The sequence below is a fragment of the Schistocerca cancellata genome, chromosome 4 (assembly GCF_023864275.1).
Source record: "Schistocerca cancellata isolate TAMUIC-IGC-003103 chromosome 4, iqSchCanc2.1, whole genome shotgun sequence".
Lineage (NCBI taxonomy): Eukaryota > Metazoa > Arthropoda > Insecta > Orthoptera > Acrididae > Schistocerca > Schistocerca cancellata.
This window is the reverse complement of record NC_064629.1, coordinates 184,745,255-184,763,970: the sequence shown is the minus strand read 5'-3', so window position 1 is coordinate 184,763,970 and position 18,716 is coordinate 184,745,255.

The window sequence follows — 18,716 nt, the reverse complement described above, 5'->3', positions numbered from 1 at the left end:
TCACCCTGTTAGATGCATGCTATTTTTGATAACAAGTACACTTTTGAATAAATTCATATAAGTTTTTGTTGTGGTCTTCAGTCCGAAAACTGGTTTGATGCAGCTATTCGCGCTAGCATGCCTCTTGTAACCATACTGCAAGCTACACCCATTTGAGCCCGCTTACTGTATTCATGTATTGGTCTCCCTCTACAATTCTTCCTGCCCATACTTCCGTCCATTACCAACCTGACGATTCCTTCATGCATCAGCATGTGTCCTGTCAACCAATTCCTTCTTTTAGTCAAGTTGCGCCATAAATTTCTTTTCTCTCTGGTTTGATTCAGAAGCTCCTCATTAGTTACTCATCTAACATTTAGCACCCTTCTCCAGCACCACATTTCAAAAGCTTCTATTTGCTTCTTCTCTGAACTGCTTATTGACTACTTTTCACTCCTGCAGGAGGCTATACTCCAGATACCTCAGATCATATTTCTTAACGCCACGTTTGTGTTAGGTTTTGATGGATTCCTCTTTTCATAAGTGCATTTTATATCCACTCTACTTCGGCCAAATAGCTGCCCAAATAGCGAAACTCATATATTTCTCATTTGCAAACATACACTACTGGTCATTAAAATTGCTAACCAAGAAGAAATGCAGATGATAAACGGGTATTCATTGGACTAATATACAGGGCTATTACAAATGATTGAAGCGATTTCATAAATTCACTGTAGCTCCATTCATTGACATATGGTCACGACACACTACAGATACGTAGAAAAACTCATAAAGTTTTGTTCGGCTGAAGCCGCACTTCAGGTTTCTGCCGCCAGAGCGCTCGAATGCGCAGTGAGACAAAATGGCGACAGGAGCCGAGAAAGCGTATGTCGTGCTTGAAATGCACTCACATCAGTCGGTCATAACAGTGCAACGACACTTCAGGACGAAGTTCAACAAAGATCCACCAACTGCTAGCTCCATTCGGCGATGGTATGCTCAGTTTAAAGCTTCTGGATGCCTCTGTAAGGGGAAATCAACGGGTCGGCCTGCAGTGAGCGAAGGAACGGTTGAACGCGTGCGAGCAAGTTTCACGCGTAGCCCGCGGAAGTCGACGAATAAAACAAGCAGGGAGCTAAACGTACCACAGCCGACGGTTTGGAAAATCTTACGGAAAAGGCTAACGCAGAAGCCTTACCGTTTACAATTGCTACAAGCCCTGACACCCGATGACAAAGTCAAACGCTTTGAATTTTCGGCGCGGTTGCAACAGCTCATGGAAGAGGATGCGTTCAGTGCGAAACTTGTTTTCAGTGATAAAGCAACATTTTTTCTTAATGGTGAAGTGAACAGACAAAATGTGCGAATCTGGGCGGTAGAGAATCCTCGCGCATTCGTGCAGCAAATTCGCAATTCACCAAAAGTTAACGTGTTTTGTGCAATCTCACGGTTTAAAGTTTACGGCCCCTTTTTCTTCTGCGAAAAAAACGTTACAAGATACGTGTATCTGGACATGCTGGAAAATTGGCTCATGCCACAACTGGAGACCGACAGCGCCGACTTCATCTTTCAACAGGATGGTGCTCCACCACACTTCCATCATGATGTTCGGCATTCCTTAAACAGGAGATTGGTAAACCGATGGATCGGTCGTGGTGGAGATCATGATCAGCAATTCATGTCATGGCCTCCACGCTCTCCCGACTTAACCCCATGCGATTTCTTTCTGTGGGGTTATGTGAAAGATTCAGTGTTTAAACCTCCTCTACCAAGAAACGTGCCAGAACTGCGAACTCGCATCAACGATGCTTTCGAACTCATTGATGGGGACATGCTGCGCTGAGTGTGGGAGGAACTTGATTATCGGCTTGATATCTGCCGAATCACTAAAGGGGCACATATCAAACATTTGTGGATGCCTAAAAAAACTTTTTGAGTTTTTGTATGTGTGTGCAAAGCATTGTGAAAATATCTCAAATAATAAAGTTATTGTAGAGCTGTGAAATCGCTTCAATCATTTGTTATAACCCTGTATTATACTAGAACTGACATGTGATTACATTTTCACGCAATATGGGTGCATAGATCCTGAGAAATCAGTACCCAGAACAACCACCTCTGGCCGTAATAACGGCCTTGATACGCCTGGGCATTGAGTCAAACAGAGCTTGGATGGCGTGTACAGGTACAGCTGCCCATGCAGCTACAACACGATACCACAGTTCATCAAGAGTAGTGACTGGCGTATTGTGACGAGCCAGTTGCTCTGCCACCATTGACCAGCCGTTTTCAATTGGTGAGAGATCTGGGGACTGATGACCTCAGACGTTAAGTCCCATAGTGCTCAGAGCCATTTTTTTTAGAGCTCTGGAAATGTGCTGGCCAGGGCAGCAGTCGAACATTTTATATATCCAGAAAGGCCCGTAAAGGACCTGCAACATACAGTCGTGCATTATCCTGCTGAAATGTAGGGTTACGCAGGGATCGAATGAAGGGTAGAGCCACGGGTCGTAACACATATTAAATGCAACGTCCACTGTTCAAATTGCCGTCAATGCGAACAAGAGGTGACCGAGACGTGTAACCAATGGCACCCCATACCATCACGCCGGGTGATACGCCAGTATGGCGATGACGAATACAAGCTGCCAATGTGCGGTCACCGCGATGTCGCCAAACACGGATGCGGCCATCATGATGCTGTAAACAGAACCTGGATTCATCCGAAAAAGTGACGTTATGCCATTCGTGCACCCAGGTTCGTCGTTGAGTACACCATCGCAGGCGCTCCTGTCTGTGATGCAGCGTCAAGGGTAACCGCAGCCATGGTCTCCGAGCTGATAGTCCATGCTGCTGCAAACGTCTTCGAACTGTTGGTGCAGATGGTTGTTGTCTTGCAAATGTACCCATTTGTTGACTCAGGGATCGAGACGTGGCTGCACGATCCGTTACAGCCATGCGGATAAGATGCCTATCATCTCGACTGCTAGTGATACGATGCCGTTGGGATCCAGCATGGCGTTCCGTATTACCCTCCTGAACCCACCGATTCCATATTCTGGTAACAGTCATTGGATCTCAACCAACGCGAGCAGCAATGTCGCGATACGATAAACTGAAATCGCGATAGGCTACAATCCGACCTTTATCAAAGTCGGAAACGTGATGGTACGCATTTCTCCTACTTACATGAGGCATCATAACAACGTTTCACCAGGCAACGCCGGTCAATTGCTGTTTGTGTATGAGAAATCGGTTGGAAACTTTCTTTATGTGACCACGTTGTAGGCGTCGCCACCGGCGCCAACCTTGTGTGAATGCTCTGGAAAGCTAATCATTTGCATATCACAGCATCTTCTTCCTGTCCGTTAAATTTGGCGTCTGTAGCACGTCATCTTCGTGGTGTAGCAATTTTAATGACCAGTAGTGTAATTCTCTTAGCATTGCTTTATTTAAATCGACTGCATTCCGTTACCTTTTTTCTACTTTTGTTGCTGTTCATCGTATAAACTCATTTCAAGATCCATTTCTCTTCCAATTTTTGCTGCCTCTGACGGAATTGCAATATCACCGACAAAGCTCAAACTTTTTATTTCTTGTCCCTGGACTTTAATTTCCGTTCCAAATTTCTTCTCTGGTTACTTTACTACTTTCTCAATGTACAGGTTACCTATGAAATGGGTTAATCAGATTCGTTTCGTGAACGTAATACATCTACAGGGTGTTTCAAAAATGACTGGTATATTTGAAACGGCAATAAAAACTAAACGAGCAGTGATAGAAATACACCGTTTGTTGCAATATGCTTGGGACAACAGTACATTTTCAGGCGGACAAACTTTCGAAATTACAGTAGTTACAATTTTCAACAACAGATGGCGCTGCAAGTGATGTGAAAGATATAGAAGACAACGCAGTCTGTGGGTGCGCCATTCTGTACGTCATCTTTCTGCTGTAAGCGTGTGCTGTTCACAACGTGCAAGTGTGCTGTGGACAACATGGTTTATTCCTTAGAACAGAGGATTTTTCTGGTGTTGGAATTCCACCGCCTAGAACACAGTGTTGTTGCAACAAGACGAAGTTTTCAACGGAGGTTTAATGTAACCAAAGGACCGAAAAGCAATACAATAAAGGATCTGTTTGAAAAATTTCAACGGACTGGGAACGTGACGGATGAACGTGCTGGAAAGGTAGGGCGACCGCGTACGGCAACCACAGAGGGCAACGCGCAGCTAGTGCAGCAGGTGATCCAGCAGCGGCCTCGGGTTTTCGTTCGCCGTGTTGCAGCTGCGGTCCAAATGACGCCAACGTCCACGTATTGTCTCATGCGCCAGAGTTTACACCTCTATCCATACAAAATTCAAACGCGGCAACCCCTCAGCGCCGCTATCATTGCTGCCCGAGAGACATTCGCCAACGATATAGTGCACAGGATTGATGACGGCGATATGCATGTGGGCAGCATTTGGTTTACTGACGAAGCTTATTTTTACCTGGACGGCTTCGTCAATAAACATAACTGGCGCATATGGGGAACCGAAAAGCCCCATGTTGCAGTCCCATCGTCCCTGCATCCTCAAAAAGTACTGGTCTGGGCCGCCATTTCTTCCAAAGGAATCATTGGCTCATTTTTCAGATCCGAAACGATTACTGCATCACGCTATCTGGACATTCTTCGTGAATTTGTGGCGGTAAAAACTGCCTTAGACGACATTGCGAACACCTCGTGGTTTATGCAAGATGGTGCCCGGCCACATCGCACGGCCGACGTCTTTAATTTCCTGAATGAATATTTCGATGATCGTGTGATTGCTTTGGGCTATCAGAAACATACAGGAGGCGGCGTGGATTGGCCTCCCTATTCGCCAGACATGAACCCCTGTGACTTCTTTCTGTGGGGACACTTGAAAGACCAGGTGTACCGCCAGAATCCAGAAACACTTGAACAGCTGAAGCAGTACATCTCATCTGCATGTGAAGCCATTCCGCCAGACACGTTGTCAAAGGTTTCGGGTAATTTCATTCAGAGACTACGCCATATTATTGCTACGCATGGTGGATATGTGGAAAATATCGTACTATAGAGTTTCCCAGACCGCAGCGCCATCTGTTGTTGACAATTGTAACTACTGTAATTTCGAAAGTTTGTCTGCCTGAAAATGTACTGTTGTCCCAAGCATATTGCAACAAACGGTGTATTTCTATCGCTGCTCGTTTAGTTTGTATTGCCGTTTCAAATATACCGGTCATTTTTGAAACACCCTGTATATACAACTTATGAGTGTGCTTTCAGTGTGAGTTCTCAACACACATCAGGCAGTCAGGCTAAAAGGTCTCTGGAAGAGGGTGATTGAACTTGTTCTGCTATTTAATTTGTACAAGCGTTACGAGTGCCCCATTTTTCCTGCAAATGATCAGCGGATGGATGCGAGTATGAACGTGTTTCACAAGTTAAGCAACCATGGTTAGTAAGCTAGTAGGTTAGCCTCGTCAACTTAACCTATACGAGGGCACCATCAGTTTGCGTGAGAGCTTCATCTCATTACGGTTACACGATTGTGCGCTAGGAATCCAGCCGATCATGAATTTGAATAGAGTGGCCTTGTAATTCGTTCAGATAGGGAGCCGAGGAGAGTTGTGGTAAAGCGGCTGAACCAAATTCGTGCCTCAAGCAGTACAATGAGGGACAGTTACTAGACATGATTTGCGATAAAGTACGTGTGCAACGGTGAACAGAAAGACAGATTTTAGTGCGATATTGGCATCGCACATGGATGTTTTTTCTGAGTCACCAGGCACAACAAGGAACATCGAATATTTTTTGTCCAACCATATCCGATATGACTGATATAAAAAAGACAAGGTAGAAGCCGGGGGACTATTCATTGAAAGAATTATTACGAAATCCAACTGAATGTCAAATAATATTTGTGTTGTAAACGTATTACGTTATGCACATGTTTCGTAATGTAGATGGCAAGTCATTCATGATCAGAGAAACTTGCTTCTACTTGTAGCATGCAATTCACAGTCCCGTCCATCCCTCCACGCTTACCCCAAAGTGATAGTGAAAACGGAATCCGTGTCTGCGTGAGAAGAGAATATGATTGAAATGAACGAATGTTTAACGAATTGAACCCGCAGAGCAACAGGCGCCCGCAGTGGCTCAAATGGCTCTGAGCACTATGGGACTCAACTGCTGTGGTCATAAGTCCCCTAGAACTTAGAACTACTTAAACCTAACTAACATAAGGACATCACACTTCCATGCCCGAGGCAGGATTCGAACCTGCGACCGGTTCTGGCGCTGCAGTCCGGAACCGCGGGACTGTTACGGTCGCAGGTTCGAATCCTGCCTCGGGCATGGGTGTGTGTGATGTCCTTAGGTTAGCTAGGTTTAAGTGGTTCTAAGTTCTAGGGGACTTATGACCTAAGATGTTGAGTTACATAGTGCGCAGAGCCATTTGAACCATTTTTTGAACCTGCGACCGCGCCCGCAGTGGCTGCGCGGTTTGAGGCGCCATGTCACGGATTGCGTGGCCCCTCCCGCCGGAGGTTAAGTCCTCCCTCGGGCATGAGTGTGTGTGTGGTTCTTAGCATAAGTTCGTTAAAGTAGTGTGTAAGCCTAGGGACCGATGACCTCGGCAGTTTGGTCCCTTAGGAATTCACACACACGCAGAGCAACATCCGTAACAGTACATCCGCACTCCATGTGCGGCGGCGCGGTTCCTTCCGTCCCTTTACGACGAACCTGCGCTTACCTGTGAACATTGTCTCAGCAGATCGTCAGTAGGGAAGCCGAGCGTACCCGACTGTACTTCGACGCGAACCAGGCTGCAATTAAAGTCACTAATCTACGTTTCGGGAGAAATTTTTCACACGAAATGGAAGGTTGGAAATTTTGTCCTTAGTTAATATATTCTGAAACTTAGGTGAACAAGTATCACTGCCAAGCCCGTGCTAGTCTTAACACAGTCACTAACAATACCTTTCACTCACGTTAGCAAGTTTATGGCTTTGCATTTCCCGAAAACGTATCTGGAACCGCGCGACCGCTACGGTCGCCGGTTGGAATCCTGCCTCGGGCATGGATGTGTGTGATGACCTTAGGTTAGTTAGGTTTACGTAGTTCTAAGTTCTAGGGGACTGATGACCTCAGAAGTTAAGTCCCATAGCGCTCAGAGCCATTTGAATCATTTTGACCCGAAAACGTAATAGCTACAAAAGTACTGATTGTTTTTGATTGAGAATGCTCGACAAATATTAAGTCTGTCGGTACCTAACGCAGTCACAGTTTTTAGCCACCGACCTGCTCAATACGCCACGAGGAATTTATGTCTTTTCTTGTCACAAAATACACTTAAAAATTCCAAAATTTCTACACACCCATCGGAATAATTATGCCGTCACTTTACAACACTTCTGATGCATGAAACACTGGTACATCCGGCAACTTATCATTTCCATCGGAACTACTACTACACACGTCTGAACTGTTTCATGGCTAGGCTCCGACTCCTCTCTAGAATACTCGTAAGTCTTCTCTACCAGCAGAGAAAGGCGCGCGAAGAATATTGCTTTACCATTGGTCAATTTACTCAGCAGCCAATAGCAAAACAACATTCTCCCGCGTCAGTCCGCGCTTTTCATCAATAACTAATCGCAAAATAGTAAACCTAACGACTGCACTTTTTACCGACGTAATTATCTAATATGCTGAAGTTTTGTTTATGCATAAAATTAGTTACTATTATTGTTTATACCTGAATTAATTTTCCCTTTACCATAAACTTACTTTACAAATCTATTCTGTAAAAATCCCCTTTGTCCACATCCATACTTCTTCGAAATTTTCGCGCACTAAATCCCACTACATAACTCGTTAAACAATTATCTTCATATTAACCTTAAACCACACTCACGCATCATTCATACTGCTAAAACACCTAACATTTTACGAACACAAAAAGATATAGTAACACTTTATGAAAATACTAGAACAGTTTATGAAAAACATTCTATTACTTTAGGCACTATAGTGGGCACAATCGAAACTAAACCACAGTACCCTATCCAATACTGTCCTCTATCGGCTGATACATAAACTACGTGCGCGTCCAGTCTCGTGTCACTATCTGTCACTATCCAGCTCTGAGACACATCTCCCACTTTACCGCCTCCTAGGCAGGCTCGGTACACGGCGCTACGTCTCACATGCCTGCTCAATAACAAACATCGAGTAATTCGTCTCAAAAATATTATTCATTGACCATATTTGACGATATAAATTCATTTAGACAAACAGGTAATGGATGACGAACGTGTCATTGGTGGAAGAGCATGAGATTCGCCTCAACTTAAGAATAGATACATGAGCAGTCAAAGCTTTATAAAAACGTCCCCATATCAAATACAGCTTCGCTTTCATATTCATCTCCTCTTATGGCTGCAGTCTGGCGTGTGGACAAGTTGTAAATAACTTTTCACCCCCTGTATACAGTGCACATTCTGCCACCGACTCCAGAGTGATTGTTGAAGAGAACTTTGTACTAACGTTAGCAGTTCCCTGTTTCATTTACGTGATAAAGGAGGGCAACATGGCTGTTCTTAGGCTCCTGTGTATGTCCACGCTTGTTTTATTCTCATAAGTGCTATACGCCATACACTATCTGATCAAACGTGTCCCAACAACTATTAGTGGACATTAATATACACTACTGGGGATTAAATTTGTTACACCAAGAAGAAATGCGGATGATAAACGGGTATTCATTGGACAAATATATTATACTACAACTGACATATGATTACATTTTCACGCAATTTGGGTCCATAGATCCTGAGAAATCAGTACCCAGAACAACCACCTCTGGCCGTAATAACGGACTTGATACGCCTGGGTATTGACTCAAACAGAGCTTGGATGGCGTGTACAGGTACAACTGCCTATGCAGCTTCAACACGATACCACAGTTCATCAAGAGTAGTGACTGGCGTATTGTGACGAGCCAGTTGCTCGGCCTCCATTGATGAGACGTTTTCAATTGATGAGAGATCTGGAAAATGTGCTGGCCAGGGCAGCAGTCGGACATTTTTTGTATCCAGAAAGGCCCGTACAGTACCTGCAACATACGGTCATGCATTATCCTGCTGAAATGTAGGGTTTCGCAGGGATCGAATGAAGTGTAGAGCCACGGGTCGCAACACATCTGAAATGTAACGTCCACTGTTCAAAGTGCCGTCAATGCGAACAAGAGGTGACCCAGACGTGTAACCAATGGCACCCCATACCATCGCGCCGGGTGATACGACAGCATGGCGATGACGAATACACGCTTCCAATGTGCGTTCACCATGATGTCGCCAAACACGGATGCGACCATCATCATGCTGTAAACAGAACCTCGATTCATCAGAAAAAATGAAGTTTCGCCACTCGTGCACCCAGGTTCGTCATTGAGTACACCATCGCAGGTGCTCCTGTCTGTGATGCAGCGTCAAGGGTAACTGCAGCCACGGTAACAGAGCTGATAGTTCATGCTGCTGCAAACGTCGTCGAACTGTTCGTGCAGATGGTTGTTGTCTTGCAAACGTCTCCATCTGTTGTCTCAGGGATCGAGACGTGGCTGCACGATCCGTTACAGCCATGCGGATAAGATGCCTGTCATCTCGACTGCTAGTGATACGAGGCCGTTGGGATCCAGCACGGCGTTCCGTATTACCCTCCTGAACCCACCGATTCCATATTCTGGTAACAGTCATTGGATCTCGACCAACGTGAGCAGCAACCTTTATCAAAGTCGGAAACGTGATGGTACGCATTTCTCCTCCTTACATGAGGCATCACAACAACGTTTCACCAGGCAACGCCGGTCAATTGCTGTTTGTGTATGAGAAATCGGTTGGAAACTTTCCTTATGTCACCACGTTGTAGATATCGCCACCGGCGCCAACCTTGTGTGAATGCTCTGAAAAGCTAATCATTTGCATATCACAGCATCTTCCTGTCGGTTAAATTTCGCGTCTGTAGCACGTCATCTTCGTGGTGTAGCAATTTTAATGGCCAGTAGTGTATATGACAGAGCGCGACTGCTCCCTGTCCTTTGTTTCAGCGGGGATAAACTAATAATATCGTCCAAACTTTTATGGGAATGAATAATTTGCGAGTAGGTTGTTGACTGAAGAGGGACGCTGCATTGCAGTGCGCGATAAGTTGAAAACTGAAGTGCCCGCATATGCCAGGTGTTAATGCACTTACGGAAAGAAACTGCAGTCCCTAAAAGAAAATGATGTAGAGTAATGAAATTTTGGGAATACCTTTGTCTAGGTAACATATTTAAGTGACTGAAATTGCAAGATCACAAGTTAATGGTTCAAATGGCTCTGAGCACTTTGGGACTTAACATCTGTGGTCATCAGTCCCCTAGAACTTAGAACTACTTAAACCTAACTAACTTAAGGACATCACACACATCCATGCCCTAGGCAGGATTCGAACCTGCGACCGTAGCAGTCGCGCGGTTCCACAGGTTAATGTAAACGCGACATAAGCCATTGCAAATGTTAAATTCTAGTACATCAATAACCAATGTAACTGTCAGACTGTTGAATGCAGGCGTGCAAACGTTCATGCATTGTATTGTACAGTGCCGGATGTCCGTTTGTGGGATGCAGCTCCACGCCTATTGCACTTTGTCGGTCAACCGAGGGACGGTTAACGCTGTTCGTGGATGACGCTGGAGTATCCATTTGATGATGTCTCATATGTCTTCGAGTGGAGACAGATCTGGTGATAGAGCAGGCCAAGGCAACATGTCAGAATTCTGTAGAGCACGTTGCGTTACAGCAGCAGTATATGGGCGAGTATTATCCTGTTGGAAATCACCCTCTAGATTGCTGTTCATGGATGTCAGCACAACAGATAGGACCACCAGACACGTGTAAATTTGCAGTCAAAGCGCGTAGGATCGACATCTACGTGATTACTCTGCTATTCACAATAAAGTGCCTGGCAGAGTGTTCAATGAACCACCTTCAGTCTGTCTCTCTGTCGTTGAACTTTCGAACGGCACGCGGGAAAAACGAGACCTTAAATTTTTCCGTGCGAACCCTGATTTCTCTTATTTTATCGTCATGATCATTTCTCCCTATGTAGGTGGGTGCCAACAGAATGTTTTAGCAATCGGAGGAGAAAAGTGGTGATTGAAATTTCATGAGTTGATCCCGTCGCAACGAAAAACGCCTTTTTTTCAATGATTGCGACTCCAATTCACGCATCATGTCTGTGACACTATCTCCCCTATTTCGCGATAATACAAAGCGAGCTGCCCTTCTTTGTACTTTTTCGATGTCAACCATCAGTCCCACCTGATGCGGATTACACACCGCACAGCAGTACTCCAGAATAGGACGGACAAGCGTAATGTAAGCAGTCTCTTTGATAGACCTGTTGCATCTTCTAAGTGTTCTGCCAATGAATCGCAGTCTTTGGTTTGCTCTACCCACAATATTATCTATGTGATCGTTCCAATTTAGGTTACTTGTAATTGTAATCCCTAAGTATTTCGTTGAGTTTATAGCCCTCAGATTTGTGTGACTTATCGCGTAATCGAAATTTAGCTGATTTCTTTTAGTACTCATGTGAATAACTTCGCACTTTTCTTTATTCAGGGTCAATTGCCACTTTTCGCACCAAACAGATATCTTATCTGAATCATTATGCAAGTCGTTTTGATCATCTGATCACTTTACAAGACGGTAAATGAGAGCATCATCTGCAAACAATCTAAGACGGCTAAGACTCAGATTGTCTCCTATTTCGTTAATATAGATCAGGAACAATAGAGGGCCTATAACACTTCCTTGGGGAACGCCGGATATTACTTCTGTTTTACTCGATGACTTTCCGTCTATTACTACGAACTGTGACCCTTCTGACAGGAAATCACGAATCCAGTCGCACAACTGAGGCGATACTCCGTAGGCACGCAGTTTGATTAGAAGACGCTTGTGAGGAACGGTTTCGAAAGCCTTCTGCAAATCTAAAAAATATGGGATCAATTTGACATCCCCTGTCGATAGCACTTATTACTTCATGAGTATAAAGAGCTAGTTGTGTTTCACAGATAATTACGAGAGTGCTCCTGTTGTCATATGAAATCGCACCACAACCACAATTCCAGGTGTAGGTCCGGTGTGTCTAGCACAAATTCAGGTTGGTTGCAGGCCCCCAATTGGCCTCCTTCTAACCAACATACGGGCATCTCTGGCACCAGCTTTCATCAGAAGACACAACAGATCTCCACCCTGCCCTCCAATGAGTTCTCGCTTGACACCACCGATGTTGGTAATGGCGGTGGTTTGGGGTCAGTGCAATGCACGACACAGGGCGTCTTGGCTCGGAGCTGTCCTTGAAGTAAGCCATTTGTAACAGTTCGTTATGTCATTGTAGTGCCAACTGTTGCTGTAGGTGCAGTATGACGCGTCAAAGCCGCACGCCGAACACAGTGGTCATTCCTCTCGGTAGTGCCACTTGGCCATCTGGAACCTAGAACAGAACACAGAATGTTGTTCTCAATGTAGAGACGTCTACAGACGTTAAAGTAACCTCTGGCGTGCCACAGTGGAGTGTTATGGGACCATTGCTTTTCACAACATATATAAATGACTTAGTAGATCAGGGCTTAACAACTGGCCGGTTTTGAGCGCGAGTACTCGCGTCTGCTCAGGCACGTGCTCGCGAGCACGTGCAAGGTCGCGGAGTAGGGAGGGAGCGGAAATGCGCGCGCACGTTTGAATGTGATCTCGCGTTCTTAGCAGATTTAACTAGCCATCTGAATGCTTTGAACATTTTACTACAAGGTAAAGATCTGCTAATTACTCATTTCATAGATCGAATACGAGCTTTTAAAATGATATTGACACTTTGGGTGAGTCAGCTGGAAACAGGAAACCTAGCTCATTTTCCTAAATTATCATCCATGCAAGATGTTCAAAAATACTGTGAACGTTATTCACATAGTTTAGTTGATCAGCGCTTTCAAGATCTGACAGCACTAGACAGTGATTTTGATCTGTTCTCTCCATATTCAGTGAATATTTAAGAGATTCGTTCTGAGCTGCAGCAAGAAATTATTGACCTGCAGTGTGACAGAGAATACAGAGACAAATTTCAGAACAAGAAAAACATTTTGGAATTCTACAGACACTTCCCTCAGGATAGATTTCCTCGTTTGCACAAACTGGCGGCTACAATAATATCAATGTTCGGTTCCACGTATGTTTGTGAACAGCTGTTCTCTCCAATGAAATGTAACAAGACGCGCCTGAGAAACGCATTGTCTGATCGAAATTTAAACTGCACGCTGCGCCTAAAATGCGCAAGAACAATTACTCTGAACATAGACGCAATTGTAAAGGGCAAAAAGTACAAGATAACAGAAAATCCCACACTTCAGTGACACCTTTTATTGTGTAACAGTTCACAAATTAATGAGAATGTAGAGGCATACACTAAGCTAATAAAATTATGTGGCATGTGTACATTCTCCTTTATTTGTTTCATTTGTTGCAGTAATAATTCGTGAGTGATATCCCTGCAGGTGGCCGCGGATTTACATTGACTGGCGGCAGCTGTTTTGTGCCCCACGTGACTTTCCCCACTCTCCACTCTGGTCCGGTAGTGGGGGTAGCGTGCTCGCGCTGCTCCGTGCTCGCGCCTTGCTGCTCACAGCTTGCTCCGCGAGCACGTATGTTGTGAAGCCCTGTAGTAGATAGTGTCGGAAGTTCCATGCGGCTATTAGCGGATGATGCTGTAGTACACAAAGAAGTTGCAGCATTACAAAATTGCAGCGAAATGCAGGAAGGTATGCAGCCGATAGGCACTTGGTGCAGGGAGTGGCAACTGACCCTTAACATAGACAAATGCAATATATTGCGAATACATAGAAAGAAGGATCCTTTATTGTATGATTATATGATAGCGGAACAAACACTGGTAGCAGCTACTTCTGTAAAATATCTGGGAATATGCCTACGGAGCGATTTGTAGTGGAATGATCATATAAAATTAATTGTTGGTAAGGCGGGTGCCAGGTTGAGATTCAGTGGGAGAGTCCTTAGAAAATGTAGTCCAGCAACAAAGGAGGTGGCTTACAAAACACTCGTTCGACCTATACTTGAGTATTGCTCGTCAGTGTGGAATCCGTACCAGGTCTGGTTGACAGAGGAGATAGAGAAGATCCAAAGAAGAGCGGCGTGTTTCGTCACAGGGTTATTTGGTAAGCGTGATAGCGTTACGGAGATGTTTAGCAAACTCAAATGGCAGACTCTGCAAGAGAGGCGCTCTGCATCGCGATGTAGCTTGCTGTCCAGGTTTCGAGAGGGTGCGTTTCTGGATGAGGTATCGAATATATTGCTTCCCCCTACTTATACCTACCGAGGAGATCACGAATGTAAAATTAGAGAGATTGGAGCGCGCACGGGGGCTTTCCGGCAGTCGTTCTTCCCGCGAACCATACGCAACTGGAACAGGAAAGGGAGGTAATGACAGTGCCATGTAAAGTGCCCTCCGTCACACACCTTTGGGTGGCTTGCGGAGTGTAAATGTAGATGTAGATGTTTCTTGCAGCAATACATTATCGTGACCACTACCGCCAGCAACCACGTACAGTGGCTACATTCCTGCCAAGTCTTTCTGCAATATCGCAGAAGAAACATCCAGCTTCTCGTATCCCAAGTACACGACTTCGTTCAATCTCAGTGAGGTGTTTTTAATGGCGCCTTTGTCGCCTTAAAGACATATTTGACTACATTAACTCACCACGTCCAGTCTCAGAGATTACGAAAGCTCACGTCCGTTATAGCGTGTGTTTAAAGCAAACCTGATTTTCATCCTCATAATGGCACTACTAGCGCCATACTTACGCCATTGGTGCGAAATTTCAACAGACATTCTCTTTCAGATGTAGAAACACGCCTACCAACTTTCGTTTATATTGCACAACGCCTACATGGTGAAGCGATTTTTTTTTCTGTCAGTGTATATGGGATGTGTGATCGACATACTATTAAAGATGTTAAAGAAGTACGATACCTGAAATCAAATATGATTTAGTTTTAGGTGAAAGGTAGAATTATTGAAACAGAACATCGTTGTGTGATTAATTCGATTTACGCTTACTTATATGTCAAGGTTTAACTTCATGTATTGGGGTATAATGTTTGAGGTTGGCTTAAATTATTGTGTTATATATGAGCTATAATTCAGTAAATTAATTTCTCGTTTTTATGGTAGAATACTTCCCTTCACTTGGTGTTTCTGTATAAATGTTATATGTGAACATGACATTGTGTAAACAGCAAACTCAAGTCACAGCATCTTAATCAAATATTAACATGAACACTCTTATGAACATTTGCTATTTAACTAGTGTTTCAGGCTATCCGCGCTGGGAGAAACAAATGATTTGGAGCAGAGTTTGCCATAGGTGAAGTGAGAAATATTGCAACCCGCATTCACCAGTCAACAGAAGAAGCGTTTATTAACCCACATTTTCTTGCTGTGTCACCGATTGGCTCGTTTGGAATGAGCTCTTTTCTTTCTAACTGTTTTCGATGCAATATTTTCTTGTTGTCTTGTCGGGTGTAAATAACTTTATGATGCAAGTTTTCTACTAGTGCAGTGAATATTGTTCGCTGTATGATAATACGATATGTTCAGTTTTCCGTGGATAGCAGACTTACATGAAATATCCCATGAGTGCTAAAAGGAACTCGTTAAACTTCGGTTACACGATAAATCAATCTAATCTAAAAGCCGTAAACTCAACTAAATGCCGGCCAGAGTGGCCGAGCGGTTCTAGGCACTACAGTCTGGAACCGCGCGACCGCTACGGTTGCAGATTCGAATCCTGCCTCGGGCATGGATGTGTGTGATGTCCTTAGGTTTCTTAGGTTTAAGTAGTTCTACGTTGTAGGGGACTGATGATCTCAGAAGTTAAGTCCCATAGTGCTCAGAGCCATTTGAACTCAACTAGATACCTAGGTATTACAATTACGAACTACTTAAATTGGAAGGAACACATAGAAAATGTTGTGGGGAATGCTAACCAAAGGCAGCGTTTTATTGACAGGACACTTAGAAAATGTAACAGACCTACCAAGGAGACTGCCCACACTACGCTTGTCAGTCCTCTTGTAGAATACTGCTCCGTGGTGTGGGATCCTTCCCAGATAGGACTGACGGAGTACATCGAAGAAGTTCAAAGAAAGACAGCACGGTTTGTATTATCGCTAAATATGGGAGACAGTGTCACAGAAATGATACAGGATTTGGGCTGGAAATCGTTAAAAGAAAGGCGTTTTTCGTTGCGAAAGAATCTTCTCACGAAATTCCAATCACCAACTTTCTCCTCCGAAAGCGAAAATATTTTTTTGACACCGACCTACTTAGGGAGGAACGATCACCACGATAAAATGAGGGAAATCAGAGCTCGTACGGGAAGATATAGGTGTTCATTCTTTCCGCGCGTTATACGAGACTGGAATAACAGAGAATTGTGAAGGTGGTTCGATGAACCTTCTGCCAGGCACTTAAAGGTGATTTGCAGAGTATCCGTGTAGATGTAGATGTAGATGTAGATCCCAATACATATGTGTTAGTGGCAAATGAAGAAGTACATTGTTTGATCCTTGTTGGAATACATCTTTGCGGAACTAAACTATTATGAACATGATTAATCGAAAATTATATTCGCCATGTGTGATTATGGCTTGCTAATATATATTACTTGATATTTTTTCTTGCCATTGTCTTGCAAACTGCTAGGTAGATGACTAACATATATTTCATATATACACACCCTTTTCTAATAGTTATATAAGTCCACTTATATAGGTATTTCATAGTTTGTGTCATTTTTTTGTAAGGACTTGACTACTACCGATTAATCGTGATATTAATTCTCAACTGAATATTTAAATCAAGAAATCTTGACGTGTTGGCCTACACTACACAGTAACATAGTAATATAAATGTGGGCTCAGTGTTACTAGTTGCGCCATATTTTACAGTCCTGTGATGCAAGTTATCATCTTAGGGCGTAATATTAACAAATTTATCATGCTGTCATAATCTCTTAGTACAATAGCTTTTTGAAAAAATACCAAAAGGGCTGTATGAACAAAATTACGTTTCATTGATCTAGCGTATTAGATATTGTGGGGAATTACGAGTCAAATTTACTTTGTTATGGAACAAGTCGCCACTTAAATTAACACGTAAAATGCAGATAAAATGCTTGAAATCAATAAAAAGAAAAACATGGACACACTACATTTGTAACACTAAATACAAATAAGTAACTGATGGGATGCTCAAAGCTTCTGTGAGGTACAACTCTAGGGAGTAAGTATAAAAGGTTTGTTCCACAAGAAAGCTTTTTACCTTAGATTTAACAATCTGAGATTTATCATTCAAATTGTTCAGTTCTCCTCAAAGATTATTGAAAATGATACCTATGTAAAAGTGCCAAAAAAAGCAGCTAAGGCAACCAACCGCTCATGAGAAGTGGTGAATCCGGTTTCGAGTTACAGACCGGCACAAATTTTCAACTTCTGCCATTGCGTCACCACAACGCCCTGTGCTGCTGGAAGTTAGGAATTTCCACCTATCCCTCCCTTTCTTTCCTCGTTCTCTACTGCATATAAATTTATTATACTCACACCAGCTGAACCTCAATAGAATACTTAACGAATGACTTTTGTTGGAGACAGTTAAGCTGCTATGAGTTGGAGCGTAACAATAAACGTACGCGCGAAAGGTAAAGATCCCGAGTTACTTACCCGTGAAAGGCAAAGGTCCCGAGTTCGAGTATCGGTCTGACACGCAGTTTTAATCTGCCAGGAAGTTTCATATCAGCGTACACTCCGCTGCAGAATGAAAATCTCATTCTGGAACTCTAGTGAGTTCTAAAATTTTCCACACACGGAAAATGGTATCTCTCTCTGCAAGTACTAGTTTTAGGACACATGAGTAGTATACCAGTACAAATTCTGGAACAATTAACCCAATTAATGTCAGTCAAGGTCAATTAAGTTAATTAAGAATGATGTGAATTTAATCGTTTCCTGTTGAATATCAGCACCATCGCCCTTGCTCAATGTAGTTGTTAACAGAGCCCTAATGATTTTCTTGTATTAATTAGTGTTTGGGGCTTTTATACGACGATCATCCGACTCTGCAAAACACACAGATTTCTTGTTTGTGCTGTCTGTCATCACTACCGTCCCAACAAATGTGCGTACGTGCATTACATACGCACAGACACTTGGTCAGGCCAGTGTGTATCAAAATGTACGTCGGCGTCTAGGGACGAACGAACTAGGCTGACCGGGATCCAGAGGGAAGTGTTAATTGCGTCCTCTTAGGGGAAGCGTGGAGCACCAGTGACTCAGCGCCCGCGTGAAAGCGAAGGTGAAGGGCGGCTTAATTGAAGAGGCAGTGTCTGACTGTCGTAAGCGCGCCTGTGTAAGATGTACTCACACATGTGGACGAGCGGTTGGGGAGAAAGCATGAATTGAGGGTGCAGCGTCTCTCTCACTTTAGGCTGACCTTAAAGACAAGTACCAGGAGATGACTGCAGCGGCAGGTTACGTTGATGTCCTGCTAAGAAGCAGGTGGCGACTCCGTTCTTCTCCGAGGGAGTTTTCATTTATACACTACTGGCCATTAA